The sequence below is a fragment of the Phyllobates terribilis genome, unplaced genomic scaffold (assembly GCF_046119375.1).
Source record: "Phyllobates terribilis strain yellow unplaced genomic scaffold, ASM4611937v1 Scaffold_1__5_contigs__length_1240528914, whole genome shotgun sequence".
Classification (NCBI taxonomy): domain Eukaryota; kingdom Metazoa; phylum Chordata; class Amphibia; order Anura; family Dendrobatidae; genus Phyllobates; species Phyllobates terribilis.
Window position 1 is genome coordinate 277053519 of NW_027362761.1, and position 15243 is coordinate 277068761.

The 15243-nt window shown below is 43.1% G+C and overlaps 1 protein-coding gene across 2 annotated transcripts in view; it reads left to right on the plus strand.

The window, feature by feature from the left end:
* Positions 1-15243, plus strand: part of GRK3 (G protein-coupled receptor kinase 3) — a 315828-nt gene that overhangs the window by 288045 nt on the left and 12540 nt on the right. The gene's annotated exons all lie outside the window — the stretch shown is intronic.

Sequence of the window (15243 nt, forward strand, 5' to 3'; positions counted from 1 at the left end):
AAAATAATAGCTGCTTAGGTTAAATTTTGTACTCTGAGTTCATTTGGAATGAATCGCTCTGTTCTATATCAATACAAACGTGATTATGTGGTAGGAAATAGCATTTTCATCTGCAGAAGGTACAAAGCACAACATGGAACAAAAGCCATCATGCGGAAGGCGTACCTCCAGTGTGCTGTAATACACAATGAAATATGCAGAACATCACGGAGAGAGATTTTACTGCATATATCTAGAGTGCAATGAATTTGTAATGGCTGCTAATGTGGTCGTTCTGCTGTGTGGTCCAGATACAGTTATATTTTTATAGGCCATCATGTTGAAAGCGATATGGAGTTCAGAAAGGTCAGGCGCATTGTCGTTTTTTTTCATTTTATTTTTTTTTTCCTGAAATGGAAAACCATGCCTTTATGTTCAAATTGTAATGGTATTTGTTTGTGTAGCATCTGAGATACCATATATAACATGGCAACCATTAGTTCTTCATTTAGGAAGAGATTTTATTTATTACTGATGCTGTTCTGTGTAAATGAAAATAAAAAAAATTAAAAATTGGGCCATTGAGTCTAGAGGTTCCACAGCAAGGAAAGGGCCTGGCTCGATTGGATTTTGGCATTGGACCACCCCCTTTCTCAATATACCCCTCTAATTCCAAGTTTACGCGCTGCGTCTGAGGCTTTGTGAGATCAGTGCACACAGAATATGAGCGTACAGTCCAGTACTTACCAAGATTAGGGCTGGTGGGGAAAAAGGGTGATTAAAGGGAACCTGTCATCATGAAAATGCAGTCCAATCTGTAATCATCATACTATAGAGCAGGAGGCGCTGAGTAGATATGTAGATTCTGTAGAACCTGAGCTTTATTTAAACCTCAGTCCAGTGAGTGGTCCTATCAGTGACGGACAGCTATCTCTATATTCATACCTGCACAAAGAAAGTTGTCAGACACTGATAGGACTGCCCACTGGACTGAAAATCCCAGAAAGGGCAAAGGATCAAATGATTAAAGCACAGGTTATACTGAATATTTTCTCATAAAACTATGTATCCGTCTACCTTCTTCCCCCTGCTGTATAATATGATGCCTGCAGGTTGAACTGCATTTTGGTGGTGACAGGTTCCCTTCAAGGCCTGCCTGAGAATGCTCACTCTTGGGTGGGATTTACATATACCTTGTCCCCTTTCACACGTAACATTGTGGGTTATAGTTAATTTAGTGACTGAATTTGTCTGTATCTGAAATTTGGGGCATTCAGGTAAATCAGGGGCAGTTGACAAGTATGCAATTCTAATTTATACCTTCAGCAGAACAAGTGTTGGCAACTTGATTTTTCAAAATTTTTGGACAGCTTATCATAAAATCATGGACAGCCAACATTTACTGATGCATTGGAAAACTAGCAAAACATTATGATTTTAAGTGATCTATATCCACTAACCAAAATTCTGAGATGAAAACTTTAGCTGCATTCATTGTGAACTGTAAATTGATAACTACAGTCCTAATAATCTGTACAAGTTTGTTTCTCCAGCTTTGCAGACACGTCAACATTTTTTTTTACAGACAGGGTGGGGGTGCACTTTTTTAAGGGCGGTTGAGGAATTTGTAGACTGTTAGCAACCCTGAGCAGAATGCTCTGATTTATGCAAGTGTGTACATGCCTACAATGGTATATGTTGCCTATATTTTATCATGTTAAGAAATGATATACCTCATTAACATGTAGGAATGGCCTTGTCAGTGCACTTTCCTATACAGATGAAAAACTGTTTGCCACATATACCAAACCCGTCAAAAACTAAAAGGACTCGGAATTGGTCTCTCTGAGCTAAATGGAGCCTTATAGAACTTTTCCCATCATAAATGGTACATGTATGGTCCCGGCACAATGTGTATAGAGCTTTAAACCCTTTTTCTTTCTTTCCCAAACACTGTTCCTTGGACCACTTCAATCCTTTATTGCTTTTATAAAAGTGATTTGCTTTTGCTGCCTGTACAGGTTTTCCTTGGTTAAAGGGGTTGTCCGGTCCAAACCGATAAGTCTGTAGTCACTCTGTGTTACTGCAGACTTATGAATCCCCTCAGCGCGCGCACTGTGCCTTACAGGGATTCACCGGTTTCTGAGCCGGGACCGGAGGATATGTATGAGTTATACATACTCCTGGGCAGAAGCCGTCTAGTGGGCGTGGCCTCGCTCCATACACTTGTATTGAGCAAGGTCACTCCCTGTCTAGTGACATGGCCGACCAGTGACCGTGGCCGACGAGAGGGCGCAACCTTGCTCCATACAACTGATTGGGAGTGAGGTTGGGCCCACTGGCCAGGAATATGTATAACGCATACATATCCTCCGGTCCCGGCTCAAAAACCCACGAATCCCTGTAGTGCACAGTGCGTGCGTTGGGGGGATTCAGAAGTCTGCAGTCACACAAAGTGAGTGCAGACTTATCGATTTGGACTGGACAACCCCTTTTAAAGTTCATTCTTAAGATAAATTAAAATTGTGGGGCAATATCAACCCATGAAAGCACAACAAAAAACATTTTCAAAATGAAATATTCCTCTGGCATTATGGGCAAGGTGTGTGTGTGTTCCACCTATCACAGTCCCCCACAATTCTCCAGCTTTACACCGCTTATTGTCTGGATCCTGGGTACTTCATATTCTCCTATTGGCAAGTGCTTTCTTTTTTCCCTGAACAATTGTCGTCATAATTTTCATTTAATCCACAGACCGTATCATCTGTGCTATAGATAAAACAGCAGCATTGTATGCAGCTCTGTATCTCATTTAGGCAACTGAGAAACCTAATTTAGGAATGACTGAGAATTTTTTTTTCTCATTGATGATTGTCAGCCCAATCAGAGCTTGTTTAAACCTGAGAAAGCTTTGTAATAGAAATCGAGTCTTCTCTCGCAGGAGGATAAATGATATTGGCATGAAGTTGGATAGATTAAACACCGATGTAGCCAAACCAATTAACTGATGAGTGTGGTCGCGGACTAGAAGGCCTGTTTTTCATGGCAAGACCACAAATGGGACTGTTCACACGTCCGTGTATCTTTGCAGATTGGGTGGACGTTTTTGATTCGAGCCATGGATTAAACTCTCCAATGTAAGTCTATGGTGTCTGAAAAACCCAGAGAGCACACTGATGGCATCCTGGTTGCACCCATATGCCTTCCATTTTGCACTTACTGTTTGCTAGAAGTTTGAAACCGCCATCGATTTTGTTTTGTTTTTGCATGCTAGAAAAACGGACACATTGACCAATCTGCTGAAAAGCGGATCTAGGACACTGATGGAAAACAGTCTGTTTTTATCTTTATCACATCTGACTGATGGCTAAGGGTAAGCCAGCGCATTGTAAGGTTGTGTTCATCTTGCTGTAATGCAGAATATTCCACATCTTTGTTTTATTAATCCTTGATTCCATTGATTGCAGAGAAATTCCTATTTTCATGCTTATGAACCGCTAGAGCTGTGAGCTTGGCCCTGGTCTCTCTGGCCTCCCTCGCTCTTTCCCTGACTGTCACCAGCCTCCTGCCACCGACTGACAGGTTACTCTTCTCTGTGACCTGCTCCCCTTACGCCTGAGATCTCGCACAAGTGACGTGATTCCCGGGGGCCTTCACAGATTGATAGTCCAACTCATGCAACATCATTAGGATCTTACTGCGCATTTGCCGCCACCGAGAGTGATGAAACTTGGGTGAAATATTGGATGGAGGAACAGGTCACTGAGAAGAGAGAACTGTCAGTGACAAGAGGCCGGCGGGAGGAGGAGAGAGAGTGTAGAGTGTTTTTGTGGTTCATTAACAACAAATTTGGAATAGGTATTTCTCTGCAAAGGAATTTAGGATTTCTAAAACAAAGGTAACGATTTATTCTACATTATCGAAACCTAACTTAGATTGTATCAGTTTGGGATTCAAAGACCTGCTGACAGGTTCCCTTTAATCACAGACAGCAGACTGTCCATGATTTTCAAAGAACCATTGATTTGTACAGGCAGTTTTGACCTGGATAAAAAGCGCACATGTTTCTATGATTTTTTGCTGACCGCCTCCTATCCTAAAATGGGTACGTGTTCTATTCATGAAAAACACAGTACATATAATAATAATCTTTATTTTTATATAGCGCCAACATATTCCGCAGCGCTTTACATACATTATCATGTATGTGATTCACAGATGTCTGAATGAGGCTTTAGCGCTATTGATTTTTTTTCAGAAATGTCTGCTTCTGTCCTGTTCATCTGAATAAGGGCCTGCAGAAATCCATGTGCCTGCTTCCAAAACCCATTTATATTAGTGAAACAGCTTTTTCAGTTATAGAAATATCTGCCTCATGTGAATTCACCCTTAGACACCCCTTACTATCAGTTGTTGAGATTGAGAGCCAATAGTAGAATAAAATCTTATTTCCAGAAACCGCGTTCAATGATGTTACATACTGCACCCCACAGTGAAACCAAACTCAGTGTAGTTGTACAGAACTATATGTACCAGCAATGCACAATGTCTATATTGGGTGGTATAGAGCATTATACAGGCCTTTCTCTGGCTGCAGCAGTCTTTGGTTTAGTAACATGTCTGGCTGATTTTGTGTTCATTTCACTGATTTATTGGCTTCAGCAGACAAATTAAAATTTTAGTTTTGGCATCCACCCCATGTATTAGTGAGGCCAAGGCAACGCAGTCTATTGAGAAGCTGGGATCTGTAGGATGGCACGTTTTCCATGCGCATCTCAGTATTAAACAATCTGTCTCGATATGGTTAATGCCCGTCAGGTGGAGGCAGCCCCTCGTTTGTTTCCACCTGAATTGAATGAACACGCGAGCACCACGTCAACCTCAGACCGCTATTGAGCAAATGCTTTGTCGTTCACGCCTGATCAAGCACAAGGAGTGTGTCCTAAAGGGCAGGACTCCCCTACAGCAATTGTCTGTGCTAGTCATGTGTGGATTCTCCTGCTCATTCCCAGTTCTGATGTTCGCTTAAAATGAAAATCTGAATGTGCTGCCCTGATATAAACGTGATCAAGCCATTGTCATCTGCAGTACTTCACTATCTCTTGGAATATAGATGGTGACATTAGATGCTTTTTTAATAACACCTAGTTCTATATTGTGGCTAAACACCATGAAGGAGAATTTCTGCTATGCCACACCATGTTCTTTAAAGGGGTATTGTCATATCAACAGAAACCTACTGATGCACTTGTAGTGGTAAAGATACACCAATGCCTCAGTTTACTTAACGTTCCCTGGTCCCCGGCCCTGTGTGCCACAAAGTTAAAGGGGCATTATCAAGTTTGGAAGTTATCCCCTATGTGTAGGATAGGGGTTAGCTTCCTAATTGTTGGGGCATTGACATCTGGGACCCATACCGGTCCTAAAAACTGTGGCTCTTATGGGAGTTCCAAAGACCCGCCAAATTCTGCGCTTGGCTATCTCTGGCAGTCCTATTAAAATGAATAGAGCTGCATTGTACATTATCGACCACTGCTCCTTTCAAACGGTTCTCGGGACCCCTGGAGTGGGCCTCCCAGCAATTGAGAAGTTATTCCCTACTTGAGAATACCCAATTAAGCTAGTCAGCCAATGCTTCAACCATGAAAGAGAAGGGGGTTGGCTTAGTTGAAATGATCAGATATTCAGCCCTCTTTACACACATCAATGATGATGTGCCAATTTTTTTGGCCATTTATTTAACACTGTTGTTTCAGTACGGTAGTTGTCATAATTAATTTTCTTTTTTTTGCCCAGTTAGCAAGTGCAGACATTTCACAATCATTTTTTCCATGTTGACCTCTGTAAAATATTCAGAATAAAATTTAACATTGTAAGCACGCTCTTGTGCAATTCTCAGTGTTCAGTAGCAGATTAGATAACATTGTGGTGTATCAGTAGATCACAGTAAAGGGCATAACTGAAATATAACTGTAGCTTGGCCTTTTCTTTTGATAATCAGATGATTTTAAATAATATAAAAAGTAATAATCTTTTATTGTGACATTTGGAGTTCACTCACAAGTACCAGACTTGGGCCTGAAAGTGAGTCCCCACCAAAAATGCATGTGAATTTATATACATATCTATGTACGGTATATAGATAGCATTATCTATGTGTATATATACAGTGAAGGAAATAATTATTTGATCCCTTGCTGTTTTTGTAAGTTTGCCCACTGACAAAGACATGACCAGTCTATAATTTTAAGGGTAGGTTAATTTTAACATTGAGATAGAATATCCCCCAAAAAATCATGAAAATCACATTGTATAAATTTGATAAATGTATTTGCATTTTGCAGTGAGAAATAAGTATTTGATCCCTTTGGCAAACAACACTTAATACTTGGTGGAAAAGCCCTTGTTGGTAAGCACAGCAGTCAGACGCTTTTTGTAGTTGATGATGAGGGTTGCGCACATGTCAGGAGGAATTTTGGTCCACTCCTCTTTACTGATCATCTCTAAATCATTAAGATTTTGAGGCTGTCACTTGGGAGCTCGGAGCTTCAACTCCCTCCATAAGTTTTCTATGGTATTATGGTCTGGAGACTGGCTAGGCCACACCATGACCTTAATGTGCTTCTTTTTGAGCCACTCCTTTGTTGCCTTGGCTGTATGTTTTGGGTCATTGTCTTGCTGGAAGACCCATCTTCAATGCTCTTACTGAGGGAAGGAGGTTGTTGGCCAAAATCTCGCGATACATGACCCCATCCATTTTCCCTTCCGTACGGTCCAGTCGTCATGTCCCCTTTGCAGGAGAAAAGCAACCCCAAAGTATGTTTCCCCCACCATGCTTCACGGTTGGGACGATGTTCTTAGGGTTGTACTCATCCTTCTTCTGCCAAACACAGCAAGTTAAGTTAATGCCAAAGAGCTCAATTTTTGTCTCATCTGACCACAGCACCTTCTCCCAATAACTCACAGAATCATCCAGGTGTTCATTGGCAAATTTCAGACGGGCCTGCACATGTGCCTTCTTGAGCAGGGGGACCTTGCAGGCACTGCATGATTTTAAACCTTTAAGGCGTAATGTGTTACCAATGGTTTTCTTGGTGACTGTGGTCCCAGCTGCCTTGCGATCATTAACAAGTTCCCCCTGTGTAGTTTTAGGCTGATCTCTCACCTTCCTCATGATCAAGGATACCCCATGAGGTGAGATTTTGCATGGTGCCCCAGATTGATGTCAATTGACAGTCATTTTGTATTTCTTCCATTTTCTTACTATTGCACCAACAGTTGTCTCCTCACCCCATGTCTTACTTATGGTTTTGTAGCCCATTCCAGCTTTGTGCAGATCTATGATCTTGTCCCTGACATCCTTAGAAAGCTGTTTGATCTTGCCCATGTTGTAGAGGTTAGAGTCTGACTGATTAATTGAGTCTGTGGACAGATGTCTTTTATACAGGTGACTATGTAAGACAGCTGTCTTTAATGCAGGTAACAAGTTGACTAGGCGCGTCTAACTGGTCTATAGGAGCCAGAACTGGTTTGTAGGGGGATCAAATAATTATTTCTCACTGCAAAATGCAAATAAATTAATCTAATTTATACAATGTGATTTTCTTGATTTTTTGGGGGGCATATTCTATCTCTCAATGTTAAAATTAACCTACCCTTAAAATTATAAACTGTTCATGTCTTTGTCAGTGGGCAAACTTACAAAAACAGCAAGGGATCAAATAATTATTTCCTTCACTGTACATATAGATATGTATATGCGTGTATGTCTATATGTGTGTATATGTATGTGTGTGTGTATGTGTATATATATATATATATATATATATATATATATATGTGTGTGTATATATAGATATATTTTTAAATATATGAAACATGTGAATGTAGCCTTATTCCACTCCTTGAATAGAACCCCTCAGAAGAGCACACATTTGCAAATCAGTAGTTTTCTAAAATATACCTGATGTAATAATAAAGAGCTTCATTAGCTACATCAGGTGTGCCTATGATAAAAAAAAACAAAAAAAATAAACCTCAAATACTTGGACTGGCCTAGGGGGTTAGTTGAATTTGACATTTGATTGCGTGTCACAAATTTAAGTCAAGAGAGCGGTCCAAAAAGTTAAAGGAATTTTCCATTTTCAGAAGACCAAACTGTTTTTAAAACAAAAAACAATCTGCGCTCTACTCACTCTCCCCTGGTTCATCTGAGTCTCTGCCGCAGTTGCGAGTGTCTGTTATCGTTTTCAGTGCTGATGTCACATAGACAGCACTGCACACAGTCAGTGAATTAAGCAGCACATGCTGTCTACTATGGCAGAGTCGCTGAGCTCTCTCTTTGGTTGCATGTGACATCAGTTCTTCACATATTAACAGACACCGGGAACCTCAGTGAAAACTCTGTTCTGGACCTGGGGAGGATGAGTAAAACTCAGTTTGTTTTTTAAAAAATATACTTCGCTTCAAGACTTTTTTTTTTTTTTTTCATCACCGGAAAATCCCTTTAAGAGAAGGGATTGTTGTTTTGCACAAATAAAGAAAAGGATACAAAAAGATAGCAAAGGCATTGATTTTTCCTTGAAGCATGGTTCACAAGTTTAAGGTAAAAGGTACTCTGGCTAAACTACATGGATGTGGCAGAAAGAGGAAGTTATCACGGGCTGACACCAGATTTCTGTGGAGGCAAATGATAAAAAAAAAAAACTTTAAGTGACTGCAAAAGACTTGCAGCCAGATTTGGTGACAGTGGACTGAGGTTTAAGTTTGCAGAATGAGGTACATACTAAATGCTAACTCCAAGACGAACACCTCCCTTGACCTAAAAGCACAAGAAAAATTGATTCCAATATGCTCAAAACTATATACAGTGGATATAAAAAGTCTTCACACACCTGTTAAAATGCCAAGTACTGGAACGATTGTTCATGGTATGATTTTTTTTTTACATGACAAAAACCTGGCATTTTAACAACGGTGTCTAGACTTTTTATATAAACTATATACTAACCACAGACATTTTGAGATTCTGTCTTGTGAAATGATAAAATAAAGCTGAAGCTTTTCAGGACTGTGGATCAGTGGTATGTCTGGAGGAAGAAGAAAGAAGCATACACTGAAAAGAACACCCTGCCCACAGTGAGGTATGACAGTGGCTCGGTGATGTTCTGGAACCTCTTTGCTTCTTCTGGAACTGGAGACCAGCGGCATGTCAAGGACAAGATGGATTTGGTGAAGTGTCAGGAAATTCTAAGAGAAAACCTCTGCCCTCTGTGAGGATGCCAAAGCTTGGATGTCATTGGACCTTCCAACAGCACAATGATCCCAAGCATATCTCAAAGTCTACCTAGAAGGCCTTAAAGATCCTAGAGTGGCCATCACAGTCATCTGATTTGAACCCCATAGAAAATCTTTAGTGGAATTTGAAGAAGGCACCTGCAGCATGCATATCTCAGATTTCCGACGTATGCCTCGACGTGGACACAGAACGCAATGTGAAAGCACCTTTAGGCTTGTAATTACTAGGAGCCCTCGGAATTGAGAATTGAGAAACTGAGAATTCTGAGTTTCCAGTCGTTATTTCTAATGATTTTCCACACACAAAGTTTTTGGTTGATTTTCACAAAAGATTTTGCCCCTTTCGATTTAGAGAGGTGAAATTCACCCTTATGTTCCACTTGTACTATAGATTTGAGGCAGATTATGGACCTACCCTAAAGCAAACTTTTAATTTGCAGATGTTTGATAAAGTCAAACCGTACTTTGTTTTTCTATGTTCAATTCATAAAGCAAATCTAGTAGGTTCTGTATGTAGCATCATTCTGAAAATGGCATTCTTATTACGAAAAAAATGCTTGAGGTAATAGGGGATTTTACTTGTCTTCTACAATAATTGACAAATATGTTTAAATTACAGTTCTTCAGTAGTGATACTAAGGATTCTTCAGATATCAGCATTTCTTTGAATATATTAGTTTTTGTGGGTAACGATTGCATTGACTTTCATGGTTATACTGACCTTGTATAATGTCCTTCATCGCAGCCAAAAGAAGAAAGCTTCTACTGCCCTCTAGTGCACAACTTGGCTAAGTGACTGTCTGACGTACTCTATTATCTTTAAAAAAAATGATTCTGTATGGATAGAAATGCAACTGTTCTGTTCCCAATCATACATGGCCGTTGATTGTACTGTGTTCTGTGGATGGTAATCTTACACAATGACTCTTGTAAATAGTGGATTTCATTATCATAAAATGTGGTATAGCTTGACCAGCTTGTATCTTCCATTACTTCAACTTTTTAACAATTAAGGATGTGTTCACACTTTACGTCATGCTGGCAAATCCGGGCAACTGAGGAGAGTGGGGTGGCTTTCAAACTGACTGTAGCTAAAAGCCATTTCATTATTAATATCCACCTGGTTATGCAGTTTACCGTGCCCCCTTTCACTTGCAGTCAATTTGGACGCATTCCCGGCACACCTCGAGCGCTTGTGGACACCTCCAAGATGCTGGCCATTTCAGCCCACTCATCGTTGACAGATGCTTTATTCACACTGAGAAAACCAAACAATCTGTAGAGACATACAAAACCAGCAGAGTCCTGCCAAAGAGCCCCTTTAGCCAAGCAAATGCATCAGTATGATGCCACCTTTCCTATAAGTCAGGATCAAATGTCTGCCCTATTAAGCTGCCCAGGTTATCCATAAGATTATATTCACACGTTGTAGTTTTGCAGCTTAAAAAAATTACACTCTGGTTTATGAAATACCTGTGATCCCTTCCATCCATTTCTGATCTCGTAGATATTTCCATACCCAGTGTGTAGATTACCACCCAATTGCGTTTTGAACCAAGACAAAATTTCAATTTGCCTTGTATTTTAGTTGCTCCACTGGTACGTTATTTTCTGTGATCATGATAAAGAACAACAAAGCGGGGTTTATTAGAGATCTTCTGGTAGACCAGGGATGTCAAACTCAAACACACAGAGGACCAAAATGAAAAACTTGGACAAAGTCGCAGACCCGACATAGTCCTACATATACAATAATGGCCCCACATAGTCCTCCATGCATAATAATGGCCCCACATAGTCCTCCATACAGAATAATGAGCACCACATAGTCCTCCAAACAGTACAACGGCCCCACATAGTCATCCATACAGAATAATGGCCCCACACAGTCCTCCATACAGAATAATGGACCCCACATAGCCCTCCATACAGTATAATGGGCCCCACATAGCCCTTAATACAGAATAATGGGGCCCACAAAGTCCTCCATACAGAATAATGGGCCCCACATAGTCCTCCATACAGAATAATGGGCCCCACATAGTCCTCCATACAGAATAATGGGCCCCACATAGTCCTCCATACAGTATAATGGGCCCCACATAGCCCTCCACATGGGCCTCACATAGCCCTCCATACAGTATAATGGGCCTCACATAGCCCTCCATACAGTATAATGGGCCTCACTTAGCCCTCCATACAGTATAATGGCTCCACATAGACCTCCATACAGTATAATGGCTCCACATAGACCTCCATACAGTATAATGGTCCCACTCACCCTGCAACTCAGATTTGGCCCACAGGCCAGAGCTTGACATGTATGTGGCAGACTGTTGTGTAATATAAAACAATCTAGATGAAACACATGGCAGGTGAGGTTTAATGTTGATAAATGTGGCGATTTCATATGATAGATATATACACTGCCCAAAAAAATAAAGGGAACACTTAAGCAACAGTATATAACTCCAAGTAAATCAAACTTCTGTGAAATCAAACTGTCCACTTAGGAAGCAACACTGATTGACAATCAATTCCACATACTGTTGTGCAAATGGAATAGACAATAGATGGAAATTATTGGCAATTATCAAGACACCCTCAATAAAGGAGTGGTTCTGCAGGTGGGGTCCACAGACCACATCTCAGTACCAATGCTTTCTGGCTGATGTTTTGGTCACTTTTGAATGTTGGTTGTGCTTTCACACTCGTGGTAGCATGAGACGGACTCTACAACCCACAGAAGTTGCTCAGGTAGTGCAGCTCATCCAGGATGGCACATCAATGCTGTTATGCACACGCCCGGACTGACTGGCGTGTGCGTGTTTAGTGATCCCACTGGACCATGAACCGGAGAGTGCCTGGATGGGCGTAACTAAGTATCTACCCGATCCGACCAATGTCGCACGACGGCATACGACGCCTGTGCACCAGGTAGGAACCGAGCAGAGGGACCAGGTGCGTCTCCAGGTCAGACCCCGGACACGGCTGTTGACCCACACCGGGGAATACAGGAACAGGCAGGTTAGAGCACAGGCTGGGTAGGGTCCAGTACAGACTAGGAGACAGGTTCAGAGCCGCAGATGCGGTAATCAAGCAGAGTAAAGCGAAACTGCAGGTGCGGTGGACAAGGCTGAGCAGAGCGAAACCGCAAGTGCGGTGGACAGGGCTGAGCAGAGCGAAACCGCAGATGTGGTAGACAAGGCAGAGCAGAGCGAAACCGCAAGTGCGATGGACAAGGCTGAGCAGAGCGAAACCGCAAGTGCGGTGGACAAGGCTGAGCAGAGCGAAACCGCAGATGCGGTGGACAAGGCTGAGCAGAGCGAAACCACAGATGCGGTGGACAAGGCCGAGCAGAGCGAAACCGCAAGTGCGGTGGACAAGGCCGAGCAGAGCGAAACCGCAAGTGCGGTGGACAGGGCTGAGCAGAGCGAAACCGCAAGTGCGGTGGACAGGGCTGAGCAGAGCGAAACCGCAAGTGCGGTGGACAGGGCTGAGCAGAGCGAAACCGCAAGTGCGGTGGACAGGGCTGAGCAGAGCGAAACCGCAAGTGCGGTGGACAGGGCTGAGCAGAGCGAAACCGCAAGTGCGGTGGACAAGGCTGAGCAGAGCGGGCAGAAACCGCAAGAGCGGTAAGTAAAGCAGAACAGAGATAAACCGCCAAAGCGGTGAGCAAAGACAGAGCAGAGGGGACAGGTCTCTGTTCACACGGAACAGACTGGAAGGGAAAAGCAGAACCAGATACACACAAGGTACTTGCAAAGAAGTAGCGAGTGGACTCCAAACTCACAAACAGAAGTACAGCGACAACGAGTAGGAGTTGGGTGCAGGTTCAGACTCTGCAGAAAAAGAGAGGAAGCGGACACAGAGACAAAACAGGTAAGAGGCCAGGAGACAGTTCAGACAAGAACTGTACTGCAGCGAAATACAGGAACGAGCCTAGGTAAAGCCAAGTGCTGGTTCAGACACTGCAGAAAAAGGAAGGAAATGGACATAGAGACAAAACAAGTAACAGGTTAGGAGACAGTTCAGACAGGAACTGTTACTGCATCAGAATACAGGAACGAGCCTAGGTATAGCCAAGCGCTGGTTCAGACACTGCAGAAAAAGGGAGTTAACGGACATAGAGACAAAACAAGTAACAGGTTAGGAGACAGTACAGACAGGAACTGTTACTGCAGCGAAATACAGGAACGAGCCTGGGTATACGACCCCCAGAGGGAGCAACGAACAGGCTAGGAGCGTGTTCAGACAGGCCTGGAAATACAGCCTCCAGGAAGGCAGACAAGCAGGGAAAAACAGAACAGGACCTGGCACATTCAGAGTCTAGAAGCACACTGAATGTTAAAGTTGCTCAGGCATTAGTTTCCAAGTGAAGCTGGTTTAAATATCCAGTGACAGACAGCAATAGGCTGAGGACGCATTAGGGGTGTGCCCACAGCAGCTACAAGAATCAGGAAGTAACCGGGCCGCTGCCCTAAGCAGTCAGAACAGAGACAAACAGACAGCATGGAAAGAAGCCAGGCTAGCAGACTGGACTGATGAAGAAGTTTGCGATCTTGCATAGTGAGAGATGGTGCACTATGCAAGCCCGCCACCAGGTATGTCACAAATGTGAGCTGTGGCAAGAAGGTTTGCTGTGTCTGTCAGCGCAGTGTCCAGGAGACCGGCCAGTACACCAGGAGACGTGGAGGGGGCCGTAGGAGGGCAACAACCCTGCAGCAGGACCGCTACCTCAGCCTTTGTGCAAGGCGAAACAGGAGGAGCACTGCCAGAGCCCTGCAAAATGACCCGCTGCAGGCCACAAATGTGCATGTGTCTGCACAAACTGTTAGAAACCGACTCCATGAGGGTGGTATGAAGGCCCGACGTCCACAGATGGGGGTTGTGCTCACAGCCCAACACCGTGCAGGACGCTTTGCATTTGCCACAGAACACCAGGATTGGCAAAGTCGCCACTGGCGCCCTGTGCTCTTCACAGATGAAAGCAGGTTTACACTGAGCACAAGTGACAGACGTGACAGAGTCTGGAGACGCCGTGGAGAGCGATCTGCTGCCTGCAACATCCTTCAGCATGACCGGTTTGGCAGTGGGTCAGTAATGGTGTGGGGTGGCATTTCCTTGGAGGGCCGCACAGCCCTCCATGTGCTCGCCAGAGGTAGCCTGACTGCCATTAGGTACCGAGATGAGATCCTCAGACCCCTTGAGAGATGCTGGTGCGGTTGGCCCTGGGTTCCTCCTAATGCATGACAATGCCAGACCTATGTGGCTGGAGTGTGTCAGCAGTTCCTGCAAGATGAAGGCATTGAAGCTATGGACTTGCCCGCCCGTTCATATCTCGCTCCATCCACCAACGTCGCAACACCACAGACCGTCCAGGAGTTGGCGGATGCTTTAATCCAGGTCTGGGTGGAGATCCCACAGGAGACCATCTGCAACCTCATCAGGAGCATGCCCATGCGTTGTAGGGAGGTCATACAGGCACGTGGAGGCCACACACAATACTGAGCGTCATTTTGACTTGTTTTAAGGACATTACGCATCAAAGTTGGATCAGCCTGTAGTGTGTTTTTCCACTTTAATTTTGGGGGTGACTCCAAATCCAGGCCTCCATTGGTTAATAAATTTGATTTCCATTGATGATTTTTGTGTGATTTTGTTGTCAGCACATTCAACTTTGTACAGAACAAAGTATTCGATGAGAATATTTCATTCATTCAGATCTAGGATGTGTTATGTGAGTGTTCCCTTTAATTTTTTGAGCAGTATAGATAGATATAATATATGTGTGGTCAAAAGGACTGGCACATGATTTCTTCTATACGAAGGACCAGGGGACATTCATTAAATTTGGAGGAAAGTAGATTCCGGCAGCTAATTAGGAAAGGGTTCTTTACAGTTACAGAAGTCAGAGTGTGGAATGCCGACCACAAGAGGTAGTAATGTCAGATACTATAACAGCAT